A 16,223-nucleotide genomic window follows, 5' to 3' on the forward strand; every position below is an offset into this window, starting at 1 on the left:
CTGTTTCCAAGCCATAGAACCAGCATTTGTCCGAAGACAGTTTCCGTGGTCACATGGCCAGCGTGACTAGACATGGAATACCGTTATCTTCTCACCATGGTGGTACCTATTTATCTACTCACATTTTTACATGCTTTCGAACTGCTAAGTTGGCAGGAGATGGGACAAGCGACAGGAACTCACTCCTTCGCTGAATTCGATCTTACGACTGCTGGTCTTCCAACCTGGCAGCACAGAGGCTTCTGTGGTTTAACCTGCAGCGCCACCATGTCCCTTAGTGTCTTGGATAACTCTACTAATAAAGTTCAATCTAAAGCTTGGAGTGGACCCATCTCAAACTGAAGTTGTCAGTCGTCATTGCTAGGATGAGATGTTCTCCAAGCATTTACAAGATGCCTCTTGTGCAATTCAGTCAGGAGTGAAGGTGGGTTCTGATGAGTTGCCTTTGAGAAGGAAGCTCCTGCTAAGATTTGTTCCTGCTAAGGACTGAAATAAAACTGAAAGCAGGCATGGATGTTAATATAAATATTGGGAGTTGAAATTGGCCTTAAAATAAATATCTCTATGGCCAAAATCTGGTTGAGTGGGTGCTGCCTAAACAACAGGAATAATCAGTGGTAAATTGCCTCTGATTAAAGGCTTTTTCAGTTTTGGGAGGTATGTGACCTCATCTCATAGCATATGAACCATACATACCCTAAAATCAAAAAGGGAGTCTTTAATCAGCAGCACTGTTCCTGTTGTGCAGGAGGAGATGCACAATAGGATTTTGGCCATTGTCTGCGTTTAGTGTAGGCATGGAGAATATGTGGATCTGCAGCTATTGCTGAGCTAGAAGTGGAACTCCAACTATTATTATTCACCACTAGAGACAGGCATGAACCATTGCTTGGGTGGTTCATTTACCACCGCAAGAGGTATTGAGCCATTCCGTGCCCCACACCCTCCAGTGGGTGTCCACACAAAAGTAGTGTCCTAGCTTCCCTCCCCTGCTTTCTCTGGGTGCTGCTTCTGAGTGTGGGTGCGGCGCAGAACTACCAGACATCTGTTGTGGCAGTAAACGAACCAGAACGAACTGCCAAACTGGCGGCTTGTGCCAATCTCTATTCACCACTGCTAATGCTGACTAGGGAAGATGGCTACAGTTACAATCCTCACAACCTAAGGGTACGTGTTGTCTAAGGTGGCAGATCATCAGATAAGTTAATTCTTCAGATTCTCCACTGGGGCATAATTCATTCTGAGGGTGTGGTGGCTTGTTTGTTTAAAGTTCCATTAAATGAATACAGATCGCTCCCCATCCCCTACCTTGGGAAGTAGGCGATGGGGAGCGATTTGAGAAGACTGAAGCTGCATAAGAAATGAAGACTCCTGCACAAGCAGTGCTAGCTTCCACAAGGAAGTGCTAAGTGTATTTGAGAGGACCGTTATTGAACCCTCATTTATTAAATTTGTTGTACATGTGCAATGTTTTGTTACAGTACCTTCCATTCCCGGTCATTTTTTATGAACCCACAGGCCTCTATTGTTGTTAATTTTTATTACAAGTAGTAACCTCAATATAGGGCAATTCTGATCAGAAAATTCATAGAAAAGGTATAACCAGCCATTTTGTTGCTCTGCTGGTGCTCCAAACAAACTGACAATTTCCTAAACTATATTGACTCTAAGCTAGCAGCAATCAGTAGCAGCAGCATTAGTAACAACTATAATCTTGGGCAGTTGGTCAAAGATCTCCTATGTAATGTCCAGTATGAGCCAAAATGCTTCACAGGGATTCCCAGAAGAGAATTCCCGCTCATCAAACCTCCTTTCATTTAGTCAGATACCTAGACGGTGGTATCCTGTATGTATACTGTATGTATATAAGAATAATTGCTTCTTTCACGACAAAATAAACATTTGTGACACCTCTGACAGCTGATAGTAGAGGCTCGCTGGTTAGGGATTAGCTTGCGATTCCCCCTCTGTAGAAAATTGCCAATTAGTTACCAAGCAGAGTCAATGAGTGTGGCAATATGTGGAAGAAATTATGGTACTCAGGACCTAACAGCAATTTATCCAGGTACAGTGGTTGCTTGATTTACAAACTTAATCCATCCCAGAAGATGTTCGTAAGTCAAAACGTTTGTAAGTCAAATCAGCATTTCCCATAGAAATGCATTGAAACCTGATTAATCCGTTCTGGCTGTTTTTTGTTCTTATGTCAAAGCACAGTTTGTAAGTCGAAGCATTAGGTCCCATAAGAACTAATGCAAAAGCGGTTAATCCATCCTCTCCCACTAGGGGGAGAATTTTTCTTCTTTTAACCTAAGATGAACTTAGGTTAAAAAAAGGGCAGGAAAGGAGGGAGGGAGGGAACAATGGGGAAAAGAGGGAAGAAAGAAAGGAGGTCATCACTGGGGCACACAGACCCTACAAAAAGAGAGAAGACAGAGAGAGAGAAAAAACAATGGGTGGGGGGAGAGTTTGGAGTCTAAAACACATTTTAAACCCACACATGCTAAACCCGAACATTTTAAACCCACACATTTTGCAACAACACATTTTAAACCAAGGAACTTTTAAACAAAACACATTTTAAAACAAACCAAGCACCTTTTAAACCCACCCACCAACACCTTTTAAAACAAAAGAGAGTTCACTTAGCTTTAGAGCCCAACAGCCAGCCAGTCCTTTGCAAAGAATTTTCTGATTTTAAAACCAAAAGACTAAAATGCATCTTAGAGGCCAACAGCCAGCCAGACCTTTGCAAAGAGTTTTCTGATTTTAAAACCAAAAGACTAAAATGCATCTTAGAGGCCAACAGCCAGACAGACCTTTGCAAAGAATTTTCGGATTTTAAAACCAACAGCCAGCACAGAAACATAGCACCCCCACCTAGCCACCTAGTCCAATCCCAAGCTGCAAAACCCCTGGACAGTAAACACAGTGTACTCACCCAGAACAGGCAGTCTCTCTGTTTTAAAAAAGAAAGTAAAAAATTCAAATATAAAAAAGCCACAAAAAATACAGTCCATACAGTACAGTACCAGGCAGAACAGTACTAGGCAGTAGGTAGTCTGAAGTCTCTCTCCATATCCACACTCTCTAACTGCTGGGGTGAGTGAGGTAACAGACAAGCAGCTTCTTTGCTGGCCAATGGTTAACTGAAAGTTAAAATTTCCCGCCTTCCCAGCATTTTATTTAATTTGTAAGTCAAAGCTCCATTTGCAAGTCAAAGCACAATTTTGCGAACAGAGCTGTTTGTAACTTCGTAGGTTGGGATGTTCATAAATTAAGGCACCACTGTAGTGGTAGCAGATGAATGACCCATTACCCTCCATCATGTTGAGAGTGGCCTTCCAGTAATGCTGGTTAGAGGGTGCATACCTGCCTTTTATGGGTATTTTCTCTATATAGCAGGAGCATGCAGAAGAGAGATCTGGAGTCTATTGTTCTATTTCATAAAGCAGTAGAGGCATAAGCGTTGCTGGATTCTGCAACTGAAACGAAGAAAGCTCTGTGTTAACCAGGTGTTAGTTTTTGTGTCAAAGGACTCTGAGATTTGTTTGTGTCTGACATTTTAAAAAAATCCTTGAATTTCAACTTTTTTTAATTCTTAAGGGCATGTTGTTGTTTTTATCAGGCTCCAATTGGTGGATCTTAGTGTTCTAGTAAAAACAAAATGGATTTCGGAAGCCTGAATTCTGTCTACCACACTGTTAAACTTTCCACTACCTGGAAAAGTGGCACACTTTAGGAACAATCCCATTTTTAACCACATTGATTTGGTTACATAAAATGCAAGAGTAATGTAATAGTTGAGTCTGAAAAATATATCAAGCATTAAAATCAAAACATCTCATTCTTATCCGGGAAAGCACATGGACACTGATAGCTGTCGATTCCGTTTTTCCATTCTTTTCAGGGATTAGCTGTTTAGCATGCATCTTACGAGAACAACCTTCTGTTTAGGAAAATTCTCTTATTAATGCCTAATGTTCTGGCAAAAAGCCAAATAAGATAGCAGATGTAAACATTTCCTATAACAATTGGAAAATTGTGCCTTCCAAAGGCCAGGCTACACGTTCCGCATAGTCACATTTATTATTTTGTTAACATATTTTTTTCCATTTAAAGCAGAGTCAATTGAGGTTCAAAGGAGGACTGGGGAGAAAGAGGATGGCCTGCTTAGTATGTCCCCTTCTGATCATTTTTGACCTTGCTCCATGTCCAAAATCATTCATACAGACAAAACCTTTGCTGCACAACTATTTACAAAGAGGCCATTTGACCCCCTTCTCTTAACCATTCTCCACTCTCTAGTCCAATATCCTTGTCCTTTCAGGGAGGTCCCACTTCAACCCTGGTGAATCTACACCCAAGTACAAACAGAAAGAGGTTTAGATCATGATACAAACTATTCCTTCTTTCAAATCCTTTGCCATCCCACACAATCTGTTAAACAGTCTCTCACACTGCTGCCTCCTCAGTTGGGTCAGAGTCAATGGGACCTTTGCCTTTGGGGTCTCAAGCTGGACTTCCAAAGGGCTCAGCCCTTGCTGCCTTGAGGAGCTCTGGATTCCAGTTGAGGAGACACATTGGTTAAAGAGAGTCCAGCAAAGTAGGCAGAAACTAGTAGACTCATGAGCAAGAGCACAGACTTCCTGCCCACCCTTTTATCTGAGTGGGAGATCAGCCAAGAGGGCAGAGCAGAGAAACCTGAGCTGTTGAAGGGACTGGAATATCAGTTGAGGAGGTGTAGGTAGCCAGCACGCTGGGCCTGGTGAGTGGCTGACTGAGCCAGAGGAGAGGAACAGAAGCACTTGTGCTGCTGCCTTGACGAACTGGGAGGAACCAGTTTGCACTCATTTCTACTCATATTAATAAAAGGTTACATGATAGTTTCGTGCTTCGTTTGTGTACTCTCATTTGTGTAACCTTTCATTCACTTTTTATGTGTCAGACATTTTATTAACTTTTTATATTTAACCTTTCTTTCAGGTTTTATGTTTCAAATTACCTCTTAATTTTTTCCTCAAACAGCTCAAGGAAATGATGGTGTGGCCACCATGGGCTATCAGCAGCCAATAAAGCATCCAGTTCTTTCACCCTTTATATGTAGCCTTTCTTTCACCTTTTGTATGTCAAATTGCTTGATGAATTTTCCATCCAATAGCATCACGAGGTTTACTGCCAAGGCATAGTGGAATGAACAATGAGGGCTATCAACAGCCAATCAGGACATCTGGGGGAGGGCAGAAATTTTGAATGTATTCTTGCTGATGTCAGGCAGCCTGCCTTGTGCTAGCATGCAAAGCATGCAGCTTATATACCACCCTATAGCGCTAAAGCACTTTCTGGGTGGTTTACAAGTTAATTATGCAAGCTACACATTGTACTCATTTTACTGACCTTGGAAGGATGGAACGCTGATTCAACCTTGAGCCAACTACCTGGGTCATGAGCACAGTTTTGACTGCAATACAGCAGTTTGACCACTGCGCCATGAGACACTTAAATATAATGCCATGGGATTTTTTAAAATTACTTCTATGATATCTTTGGGGATTTTCTCCTGATTTTTTTTCTCTTTCCCTAGATTATTACTGAACTGCCTGCTGCTTTCTGGTGGACTCTAAGAAGAGAAGAGATAAAGTGATGGGAGAAGAAAAAGTTTTGGTGGTAGTGGTGATTATATTTTGGGTTTTTAAATAAAGTTTTGCTCTTATTTTGCTTGCTTGTTTTTCCTGGTTTTGGGAAGATTGGGCTGTATATGTTCCCCCCTTCCTCTGTGTATGAATGTGTGTGTATGCTTTTGTGGGAGTGCTTTCCCTGTTTAACTTATTTTTAAAACATTTTATTCAATTAATATACTGTGTATCTATTCTGATAAAGGTTTGTTTGTTTGTTTGTTTATCTTTATTATATTTATTTAACCATTCCTTAGTCCATCTTTCTAGTTGTATATAATTCAGCCATGAAATACTTCTATTCTGAAATGTTTGTTTCATTTGATCTATCAATCTTATTTTATACAACCAATCTTTCAATCTAATCACTTTTTCCTTTAAATAAATCCGCATACACTTTCATATTGGTAGGAAAAATTTCTATTTCCGTCACTAATCTGAATGGAGAGTATAATGAACATAAATTCTTTTTACACTTATAACATATGTTTAACAATGTCTTTAAGACTGGGTTATTAATTTCACTTTTTTATCTTTCTTAACTATACCGAATAGATATTTTTCTATATCTCCCTGTAATTCTGATGATTCCATTTCCCACCAAATTAGCCTTTCTGGATTATATATAATTTCCTCGATAAACATCAATTGGTTAGCCAAATAGCAATTTTTTACATTGATTGATTGATTGATTGATTGATTGATTGATTGATTGATTGATTGATTGATTGATTGATTTGATTTGATTTGATTTGATTTGATTTGATTTGATTTGATTTGTGTCCCACTCATCTAGACAACGTCTACTCTGGGCGGCTTACAGATGAACCCCCAAGCTGCGAACCTCACTCTTTGCGGTGAGAGTCACTCCCCCAAAAGAGAGGGAGTTTCCCAAACCACTGATGGAGGGACTGCCCATCCTTAGCACCTCCATCTTGTCCAGGTTCAGCCTCAACCCATTCTCCTGCATCCATTGCAGTACAGCCTCCAGATAGCGCTGAAGGGACAGAATGGCATCCACTGAGGCAGGTGAAAAGGAGATTTAGAGCTGAGTGTCATCAGCATACTGATGGCACAAGGCCCCACACCCCCTGATGACCCCACCCAGCGGCCTCATGTAGATATTAAACAGCATTGGGGAGATGATCGAGCCCCACAGAACCCCACAATTGAGACTCCATGGGGCCAAGACACACTCCCCAACCTGTACTCTCTGAGGGCGGTCCTCCAAGAAGGAACGGAGCCAGGCCAAAGCCAGGTCACCGATTCCCAACTCAGAGAGACTCCCCAGGTCAACGATATCAAAGGCGGCTGAGATATTGAGGAGGACCAACAAGGACATTTTGCCCTGTCAGCCTCCTTCAGGATGTCATCCAACAGTGCGACCAATGCCGTTTGTGTGCCATGGCGTGGCCTAGAGCAACTGGAATGGATCCAGGGCATTGGTTTCATCCCCAAGAGCCTGAAGCTGATCAGCCACTACCCTCTCCACCACTTTACTGAGGAAGGAAACATTGGCAACGGGCCTAGAATTGCCAATATTGTCCACTGCCAAATTTGGTTTCTTCCTAATGGGCCTAATGAGTGTCTCCTTGATTAGCCAGGCCAGGCCAGGGTCAAGAGAGGAAGTGGTGGCCCGGCAGCGATTATGCACTTTGTCCACCATATTTGGTGTCACAGGCTGAAAGAATTCAGCAAGGCAGAGCACTGGACATCTCTGCTTGATCCACTGTATTTAAAAAAGGAGAGAGGTCCCGGCAGATGGCCTCCACTTTAGATTTTAAAAATGCTGCAATTTGGTCAGGTGAGATATTAGTAGGAGGCCCATCACCTAGACCAATTCCGGATAGATCATGAACTATACGGAAGAGTTCCGCCTGCTGATTTGAAGCTTCGCTTATCCGGTTAGTGAAGTGTGATCGTCTAGCAGCCCTCACCTTAGCAAGGTAGTGGTTAGTTGCGATCCTGACAGCTTTCTTATTCCGTTGGTTCCTGTCTCCAGTTGCACTCTCTATATATTGGGGGGGGGGGATACTTTTTGATTAGTTTCTTTCTCATAGACTGGTGCCTTCTTTTGGTGTAGTTTGCTTCTCTATTGGCTTGTCTCTCGTTTTCTGGTGTACCTTTTAAGGGCCAATTGAGCTTTTGGAATGCTACACAAATAAGAACACACACACACACACACACACACACACACAGCCGATTAAAGAACCACAAAGAGGCTTCCCCTTTCATGGAAAACAAAAGGACTGGTGCTCGAAAAATATGAGAACAAAAGGGCTGCCCTCCTGAAAGACCCAGAAATGAAAGGTTTGGGTTTTGGGTTTTGTATGTGTTCATGGAAGGGCATGGATCAAGAAATAATTCTTTGTCTACCTCTTCTCTTTCTTTGACACCCTTTGCTTTTTACAAATATATACACGAGAAGGTGGAAAGAATGGTTTGGCAACTGAGCAGCCTGAAAACATCCCTTAGGAGGGCTGTTCCCTTAGCTCCCTTAGCATGGGAACTGCCAGTTCACAACTACCACTTTAGAAACCTGACTCATATAGTACTGCCTTTGACAAGAGATGCATCAAAAAGAAACATATTCCAAGTTCTAAGAAAAATGTAGACTGGAAGTGTCTAATTAATTTGTGAGGTCTTGGCATCAAACATCTGCTTCCTTTAGACTCATTTAACTTATTGCATCCCCATATAGCTGCCAAATGTTAGGAAATCTCCAGAGAACTTTTAGAAGCAATATAAAAAGAGCTGTTTACAAGCTAAAATATATATATATTTAAAAAAAACCACAACGCTGATGCAGAATGTAAAAAACCTATAGCAATTTCATTAAACATAAGAACATAAGAAGAGTCCCGGATCAGACCAAGGGCCAATCTAGTCCAGCTTCCTGTATCTCACAGTGGCCCCACCAGATGCCTCTGGGAGCACATGAGACAACTTGATAGCTGTCTCCTGATACCCCTCCCCTGCATCTGGTGTTTTGAGGTACCTTCCTTCTAAGCCTGGAGATCGTACATCCCCATCATGGCTTGTAACCTGCGATGGACTTTTCCTCCAGGAATCTGTCCAATCCCCTTTTTAAAGGCATCTAGGCCAGATGCCATCACCACATCCTGTGACACGGAGTTCCACAGACTAGCAGCACACTGGGTGAAGAAATATTTTCTTTTGTCTGTTCTTACTCTCCCAACACTCAATTTGAGTTGATGCCCCATGGTTCTGGTATTGTGTGAGAGGGAAAAGAGCTTCCCACTGTCCACTTTATCCACCCCCTGCATAATTTTATACATCTCAATCATGTCCCTTTTCAGGTGCCTCTTCTCTAGACTAAAGAGCCCCAAACGCAGTAGCTTTTCCTCATGAGCCAGAAAAAAGGTCGGTGGAGGTGCCCCAGCACAGGAAGGTGCCCCAGTGCAGTCATCATTTTAATTGCTCTCTTCTGCATCTTTTCCAGTTCCACTACGTCTTTTTTGAGGTGCTTACCAACGTTTTGTACAATGGCATTATAATGTTGGCTATTTTATTTTCAATCCTCTTTTTAATGATACCTAGCATGGAATTGGCTTTCTTTACTGTCGCCACACACTGGGTTGACACTTTCATCAAGCTGTCTACCAGCACACCAAGATCTCTTTCCTGATCCATCACGGACAGCTCAGAACCCATTAACTGATAACTAAAGTTTAGATTTTTTGCCCCAATGTGCATTACTTTACATTTTCCTATATTGAAACACATTTGCTATTTTGCCACCCATTCTCCCAGTCTGGAGAGATCCTTCTGGAGCTCTTCACAATCCCTTCTGGTCTTCACCAACCAGAAACACTTTGTGTCATCTGCAAACTTGGCCACCTCACTGCTTATCCCTGTCTCCAGGTCATTTATGAACAGGTTAAAAAGCACTGGTCATAGGACAGGTCCCTGGACACACCACTTTTCACCTCTCTCCATTGTGAAAACTGCCCATTGACACCTACTCTCTGTTCCCTGGTTCTCAACCAATTCTCAGTCTATAAGAGGATCTGCCTTCTTATCCCCTGACTATGGAGTTTTCTCAGCAGCCTTTGGTGAGGGACTGCCTACAAACGCCTTCTGAAAATCGTACTTGAGGGCAAGTATGAAGGTTGCAAACTACAATCGTACTTGAGGGCAAGTATGAAGGTTGCAAACTACAAATGGATAACTCCACTGACTTTTTCTACATCCAGTTGATTAAGAATGAATGAAAATCAAAGATAGCTCCTACTGAGAATTTGGCTAGAATTTTTGATGGCCATAGTACATCCTTTGGGGTTTCTTTAACCAAACTAGGGAAAGAAATATGATACGCTGAACCTCCACCTCATCCCCAAATACTGTTTTCTTCAGAAAGCTTTTAGAAGGTCATAGATGGCAGGGGAACCATTAGATACTAGAGGATGCAAATGGGAGGATTTTTAATTTGGTCCTCATCATAATTCTGTGCACTAGGCTAAGAATCCAGAATAACTCTAAGTAAGATCACTCAAGGATCTTCATGGCCCAGAAAGAATTATCCAGTTTAGCAACATTCTGCCCCCTACACAGCACTGCAGAGTTAAGGAACATAAGGTCATCTGGATTTCATTGGGCCTAGCTACCATAGTTAAAGCTAAGGCATCAGGAAAAGTCCAGAAACATGGCTTGAGAGGAAAGTATACCATCTGTGTAACACTGTGTAAACTGTGTTTAGGGTTTATTAAGTTTCTCAGGATTCTGTACTCATTATGTTTTCATTGAACCTGTTGTAAAATTTGACTCAAGGGTGCATGGGCTGTATTTGGAATGTGTGCAGGAGTGGCTTAAAACAAGGGTAACTTCCAAATGCATAACAAAAGTTTTATTCTTCTGGTAAATAAATTTATCAGCACATGGTTATTCTTTTACTATGAGAGTGTGAAGGAGCGGTAGACCCAAAGGAGAAAGAACAGAGTGAGCCGTCCCCTCAGCTAGAGACGTCTGAGCGGCAGAGAGATATAGAAGTAGGGAAGACAGTGGAAAGTGAGGAGTTGAATGTGGAGGAAGAGAAAAGAAGGGAATCAAAGGGGAAAGAGGAGAAGATTGAAATCTGTCTAGTGGAAGAGAGAGAGGGAGAAGGGGAGGAGGAGTTAATTTTGCCCATGTGGGAGGAGGATATAGCAAAGTGGGAGGAGACAGTTCAGTGTACTGAGGAGAGAGAAAAAGAAGAAAGGGGAGGAAAAGAGGGGTGGGAAAAGAGAATATGAATATGATAGAATGTGTGGGTTGTTGGAGGACTTCCCTAATCTGAAGGTAGGAGGGTTGCTACCTGACCCAGACAAGTCTAAAGAAAAGGGGACATCAGCAGAAGCTCTAGAATGGACGGTCGTGGTCTTTCTGTAGGGACAAGGCACTTGAGGAAGGCGATTCGGCCGGACCCTTCCTTCAACCATCCACCACCGGAGGGAGATTGGGCCAGACACCCTTGTTGTGGGACAATACGCGTGGTCTGGAGGGCTCCGCCGAGGAAGCCTACCGATTGGGAACATTTTGGGCAGCCCCTCAATGAATCCTGTCAATTTCCAGACAGAGTTATCATCCTCACAATTTGGACAGTTACCAGATCTTAGTTGTTTTGAACCAATAGAAGTTGTTGTAGACTCATCTAATGTTAAACTAAATAAATCTGTTAACATTCAAAAAGAGACTCAGTTGTCATTTCCCGCCAAAAAGGAGGAACTGCTTCAGATCTTTAATGAACCCAATCACAGAGAGAAACATGCAGTGAGGATTAAAAGGGCTCACAGACTAAGCAACAGTTTGTGTTCAGTTGGTTGAATGGATGCCCAGAAGAAATTTTGTCAAATATGTTGCTAAGAGAAAATGATCAAAACATAAACAGGATGTGTTGAAACATCTAAAAATGGAGGATGTTAAAAAGAATGTCCTATTTATGGCCCATTTGGTGGCCTCCATCGTCTGTCATAACAGGTTGTAAAAACCAGCATATCTGTTCCTGTGTCATCAAGAATATCTTAATTCATTTTTCAGCATATTGCTGCAATGTCTATATCAGTGTACCTCAATGGATAAATACAAGCTTAAAAGCATGAAGTCACAGGCCACAGCAGGCTTACAGAAACTTTTACTAGGGACTTCAAGTCCCGGAAGCCCCAGACAATATGGTCTGATTAGGGGTTGTGGTAGTTTTTGTATAAAACATCTGGAAGTTTCAGAACAAAAGATCCATCATCTCTGCTCTACAAAGATGTAGTCACTGGTGGTGTGTCTGCTTCCAGCTAGTGCACCTGTCCAGGCACAGCTGGAGAAACTCTGTGGATAAGTTTCATCTGCAGATGGGAATGCTTTTTCAATTTGGCTCCCACATCAATAGAAAAAAAAGCAACAAATAATAATAACAGGTAATTACCATAAGCATTATCTCTTCCTCACGGACAGATTTTTGGCATTTGACAAAGATTAAGGAGCAACATAATATATCCAGCCAATGGCAAACATTTATCAGAGATTAGTGTTGTCATGAGAGAGAAGCTTTGAGAATGAGCTTTATAACATGTGTAAATTGACCAGACGGCCTCACCCAAGATAATAAATGTCATGTGCAAAAAGGTCTTTCATCTTGAGTAGAGATGGGATATTCATATTCGTATCCCAAGGAATATGAACACAAATATCAGCACTAGAGATGCACTTCCCCCTAGAACCGGCCGGTCCATTTATTACTCACCATGCAGCAGGCTCAGCCATCACTGTTCATGTCATGCCAATCGTGGAAATAGCCTGGCCAGTGCTTCCTCACCTCTCCACACAGCCAACCGCTTAGCAGCTGAGCAGGAGAACTCATCATCCCGCCTCCTCACCGGAGTGGTTGGCTGTGTGTAGAGGCAGGAAAGCACAGGCTGGGCAACTTCCGTGATTGGTGCAATGCGAATGACAATAGCCCTGAGTGCCACACGCCGGGAAGTAAGTGGACCAGCTGGCTCTAGGGGGAGGGTCCAGTTTCCCCAGGCACCTCTGGTACCGATATCCATATTCATATCCTTCAGGATATGAATATGAATACCTTATCTCTAATTTTGAAGGATGGCTTACAGTCACCTAATTTTGGTAAAAGGAGGAAAAAATGTTCTATAAGTAGTACCTTCCTCACTGCTATCAAAGCCCAGGAATAATCTGGTGATCTTTGTGTCTATGAGAGAGGAGGAGATCTCTACACATAAAAAGCTTAACAGGTGAGCAAATACAGTTGGCTGTGACTCTTTCCCATGCTAAGGAAAATGTCTTTGTTTAGGGATTTTATTTTATTTTATTCATACTGAACAGCGTTTGTCACTTGAGCAGTCCGATATGGGTCCGTCGGCATGCAGGTTTATCATCTCATCTTGTGTTTATGAGGTCCTGTTTTAAAATTTCAGCTTCAAAATGTGGATGACCGATGCCTTTCAATATCAATTACAAAAGCTTTTGAGTTTGCACCTTTTTGCACCTCTATAGCCCTCACAGCCATCATAGTCAGGCCGTGTGGAGAAGAGGATCTGCCACTGGTGATGGCCAGAGAGGAAGATGAAGGAGACCAGCTGGAGTTGCTCACCAGGAGACAACACAAGGAAAAACATTGTCCCAAAGTACAGTACGATAAAAAGTGAAGAAAACGGCTCTTAGAAGATGCTTCCAAGCTGGAAGCTGAGTTGAAACAGAAACACAAAGAATGAAAAAAAGCTAAAGGAGATATTAGCTGCACAGAATAAAGAATATTCAGCAACTATAAATATTGAATATTTGGAGCTTGAGGACAAAGAAAAGAGTCAGCCTCCTAGAATATCAAAAATACAGAAAATGTGGCATTTAAAAAAGGAAACCTTGTAGAAGAAGAGAAATAGAGGAAAGAAGAGTATAAGCTGAAATTGAAACAGGAACTTGGCATCTTGAAAACCAAAATTTTGCAAATTTTGACCACAAGGTAATTGGAAACTAAGCAGATCCCATCTCATGCTCACTGCATGTAGAGAGTTATTGAGGATCAGCTCAAGGAACAACAAAACTCATTGATTCTAGCAACTCTGCAGAATATGGGTGACTTCCTCTCATTTCTGATTGACACAAGTACAAGAGATTTGCACAGTAGAGGGGAATTTGAAAAATACTGTTACGACATCACAAACACAGCTGCGTAGGGTGGACAGTTAGAACTAAGAGCTTTGTCACCTATCTTACAAAAGCCAATTGAAGTAGTTCAGATGTATTCATGTCCTAATATTGTTGGTGCAGAATACAACGAGAAGCCAGTAATACAGTACTTGTATATATGAGACGTGCATATTGATTAGAAGAACATTATAATTCTGTAAAACCACTGCTGGATAAGACTACAGAAAATGATAGCTAAGACGAAGCATGATTCATCAGAAGACATTGTGGCATTTAAGTGGTTCCGGTAAAAGGTATTACTGAATGGGCACTTTGTTTAGTAATCTCTTTCAAAGAATCCACAAACAATGAATGCCATTTAATGGAGGTCATCTAAGAATGCAGGTCACATTCCAAGTGTTCTGCCTGGATGTGTATGCAAGAGAGGAGGAGACAAGAGGCAATTTTGTATTTGCCTGGAGGAAGGGACTTCTGTTGTGGCTGAGTAAGATGCAGTTGTTAGGCAGGGGGAGGGCAGCAGCTGTTGACATTGTACAGAGGATGTTTTTGGAAATGTGTGTCCAATGGCTTCGACCTGTCCACTTGTACATGTTTAAATAAGCACTTTATCTCCCTTCAAAGGAAATAAATCCCATAAATCTCTTATATTTTCTGCTCTTCTGGGAACTGTGTCTGATAGCTACCCCTGGAGCATTCTTCTGCTTAGTACTAGAGGTGTGAACACCATTTAGACCCTATTCAGGTGTTTTAAAGGGGTTAATCCAAAAGCATGAGTGAGAAAAGGAATCAGCCTCCACCCTCCTCCTTGATACTGTTTCTATGCAAAAGACAGTTTGAAGAGGGACCAGTTACATGTGTAGCTTCCCCATCGGGTCAGGAACCCAGATTTTTCAAGATTCCCCAGTCACTTAGGAGAGCATAGCTGGCTGCCTCTTCTCCAGATTGTCCTCCTTCTCATGGACACAGCAGCACAGATGGGCTAGAAGTTTGCTCACTTTTGTAAACTAACCTCTTTTTTCAAACACCTATATAGGGCATTAGTCTCCATTTCATTGCATTTTCCAAATCCCACCTGCATTCTTCTTATGCCCATTGTTCATTTGAATTGTAAAACTTTTTTTTTCTTAGACTGGAGTCCACATATATTCCGCCCTGGCTACACATTTTTAAACTGCACACATTTTTATACTTATATTTCAATGTAAGTACTGTTTGTACACAGGTTTTTGATTGACTGGATTGTGTTTGTGAGAAACCTATATGTGGGACAGGAAGCAACAGTTAGAACTGGATATGGAACAACTGATTGGTTCAAAATTGGGAAAGGAGTACGACAAGGCTGTATATTGTCTCCCTTCTTATTTAACTTACATGTAGAATACATCATACAAAAGGCCGGACTGGAGGAATCCCAAGCCAGAATTAAGATTGCCGGAAGAAATATCAACAACCTCAGATATGTCATGCCCCTCCAGTTTAGAGACCAAGCACATAATTTGGGTCTACCTCTGGACCTGGTTCTTTCTTGGGAGTCCCAGATTGCAGCCGTGTCCATTGCTTAGGCTAATTGCCCAACTTTGCCCCTATCTAGACAAGGACTCCTTCAGGACTTTGGTGCAGGCCCTGGTCATCTCCCGGATCGACTACTGCAATACCCTCTACATGGGGCTCACCTTGAACCTGATCTGGAAACTTCAGCAGGTCCAGAATGTGGCATACAGAATGGTGGTTGGTGCAAGTAAATTTGACCACATCACTCCAGTTCTGGCCTATCTCCACTGGTTTCCTGTGGCATCCTGGATCAGGTTCAATGTTTTAACACTCACAGAAGTGAAAGACAAATTCTACGACGATCTGGCAGCTACTATCAAAAAGTCCCTGAAAGAGAGTCACTGTTCATTCTTGGAGACTTTAATGCTAGAGTTGGTGCTGATCACAATTCTTGGCCCACTTGTCTAGGCCGTTTTGGCATTGGAAAGATGAACGAAAATGGCCAACGCTTACTGGAGTTTTGCTGTTACTATGGTCTCTGTGTCAGCAACACATTCTTTAATACGAAGCTGCAACACAGAGTTTCCTGGAGACATCCAAGATCCAAGCATTGGCATCAGCTCGATTTGATCCTCACTAGACGTTCTAGCCTTCCTAGTGTTACGATCACACGCAGCTACCAGAGTGCTGATTGCGATACTGATCACTCCCTGGTGTGTAGTAGAGTAAAACTGCGAACAAAGAAATTGTATCACATGAAAAAGGAAGGAAGACCACGTATTGACATCAACAAGACTCGCGATCAAAGAAAAGTGAAGGAATTTGCCCAAGCACTCGAGGAAACCCTTCCAGGTCCAGCTAATGTAAATGCACCTGAACGATGGGAACACTTCAAGAACACTG

At 42.1% G+C, this 16,223-nt stretch overlaps 1 pseudogene; it reads left to right on the top strand.

Annotated features, from left to right (window-relative positions):
• Window positions 1–12,605: 12,605 nt before the first annotated feature.
• Window positions 12,606–14,067, top strand: LOC110075457 (deubiquitinase OTUD6B pseudogene; annotated as a pseudogene).
• Window positions 14,068–16,223: the final 2,156 nt, after the last annotated feature.

Source organism: Pogona vitticeps, chromosome 3 (genome assembly GCF_051106095.1).
Source record: "Pogona vitticeps strain Pit_001003342236 chromosome 3, PviZW2.1, whole genome shotgun sequence".
Classification (NCBI taxonomy): Eukaryota; Metazoa; Chordata; class Lepidosauria; order Squamata; family Agamidae; genus Pogona; species Pogona vitticeps.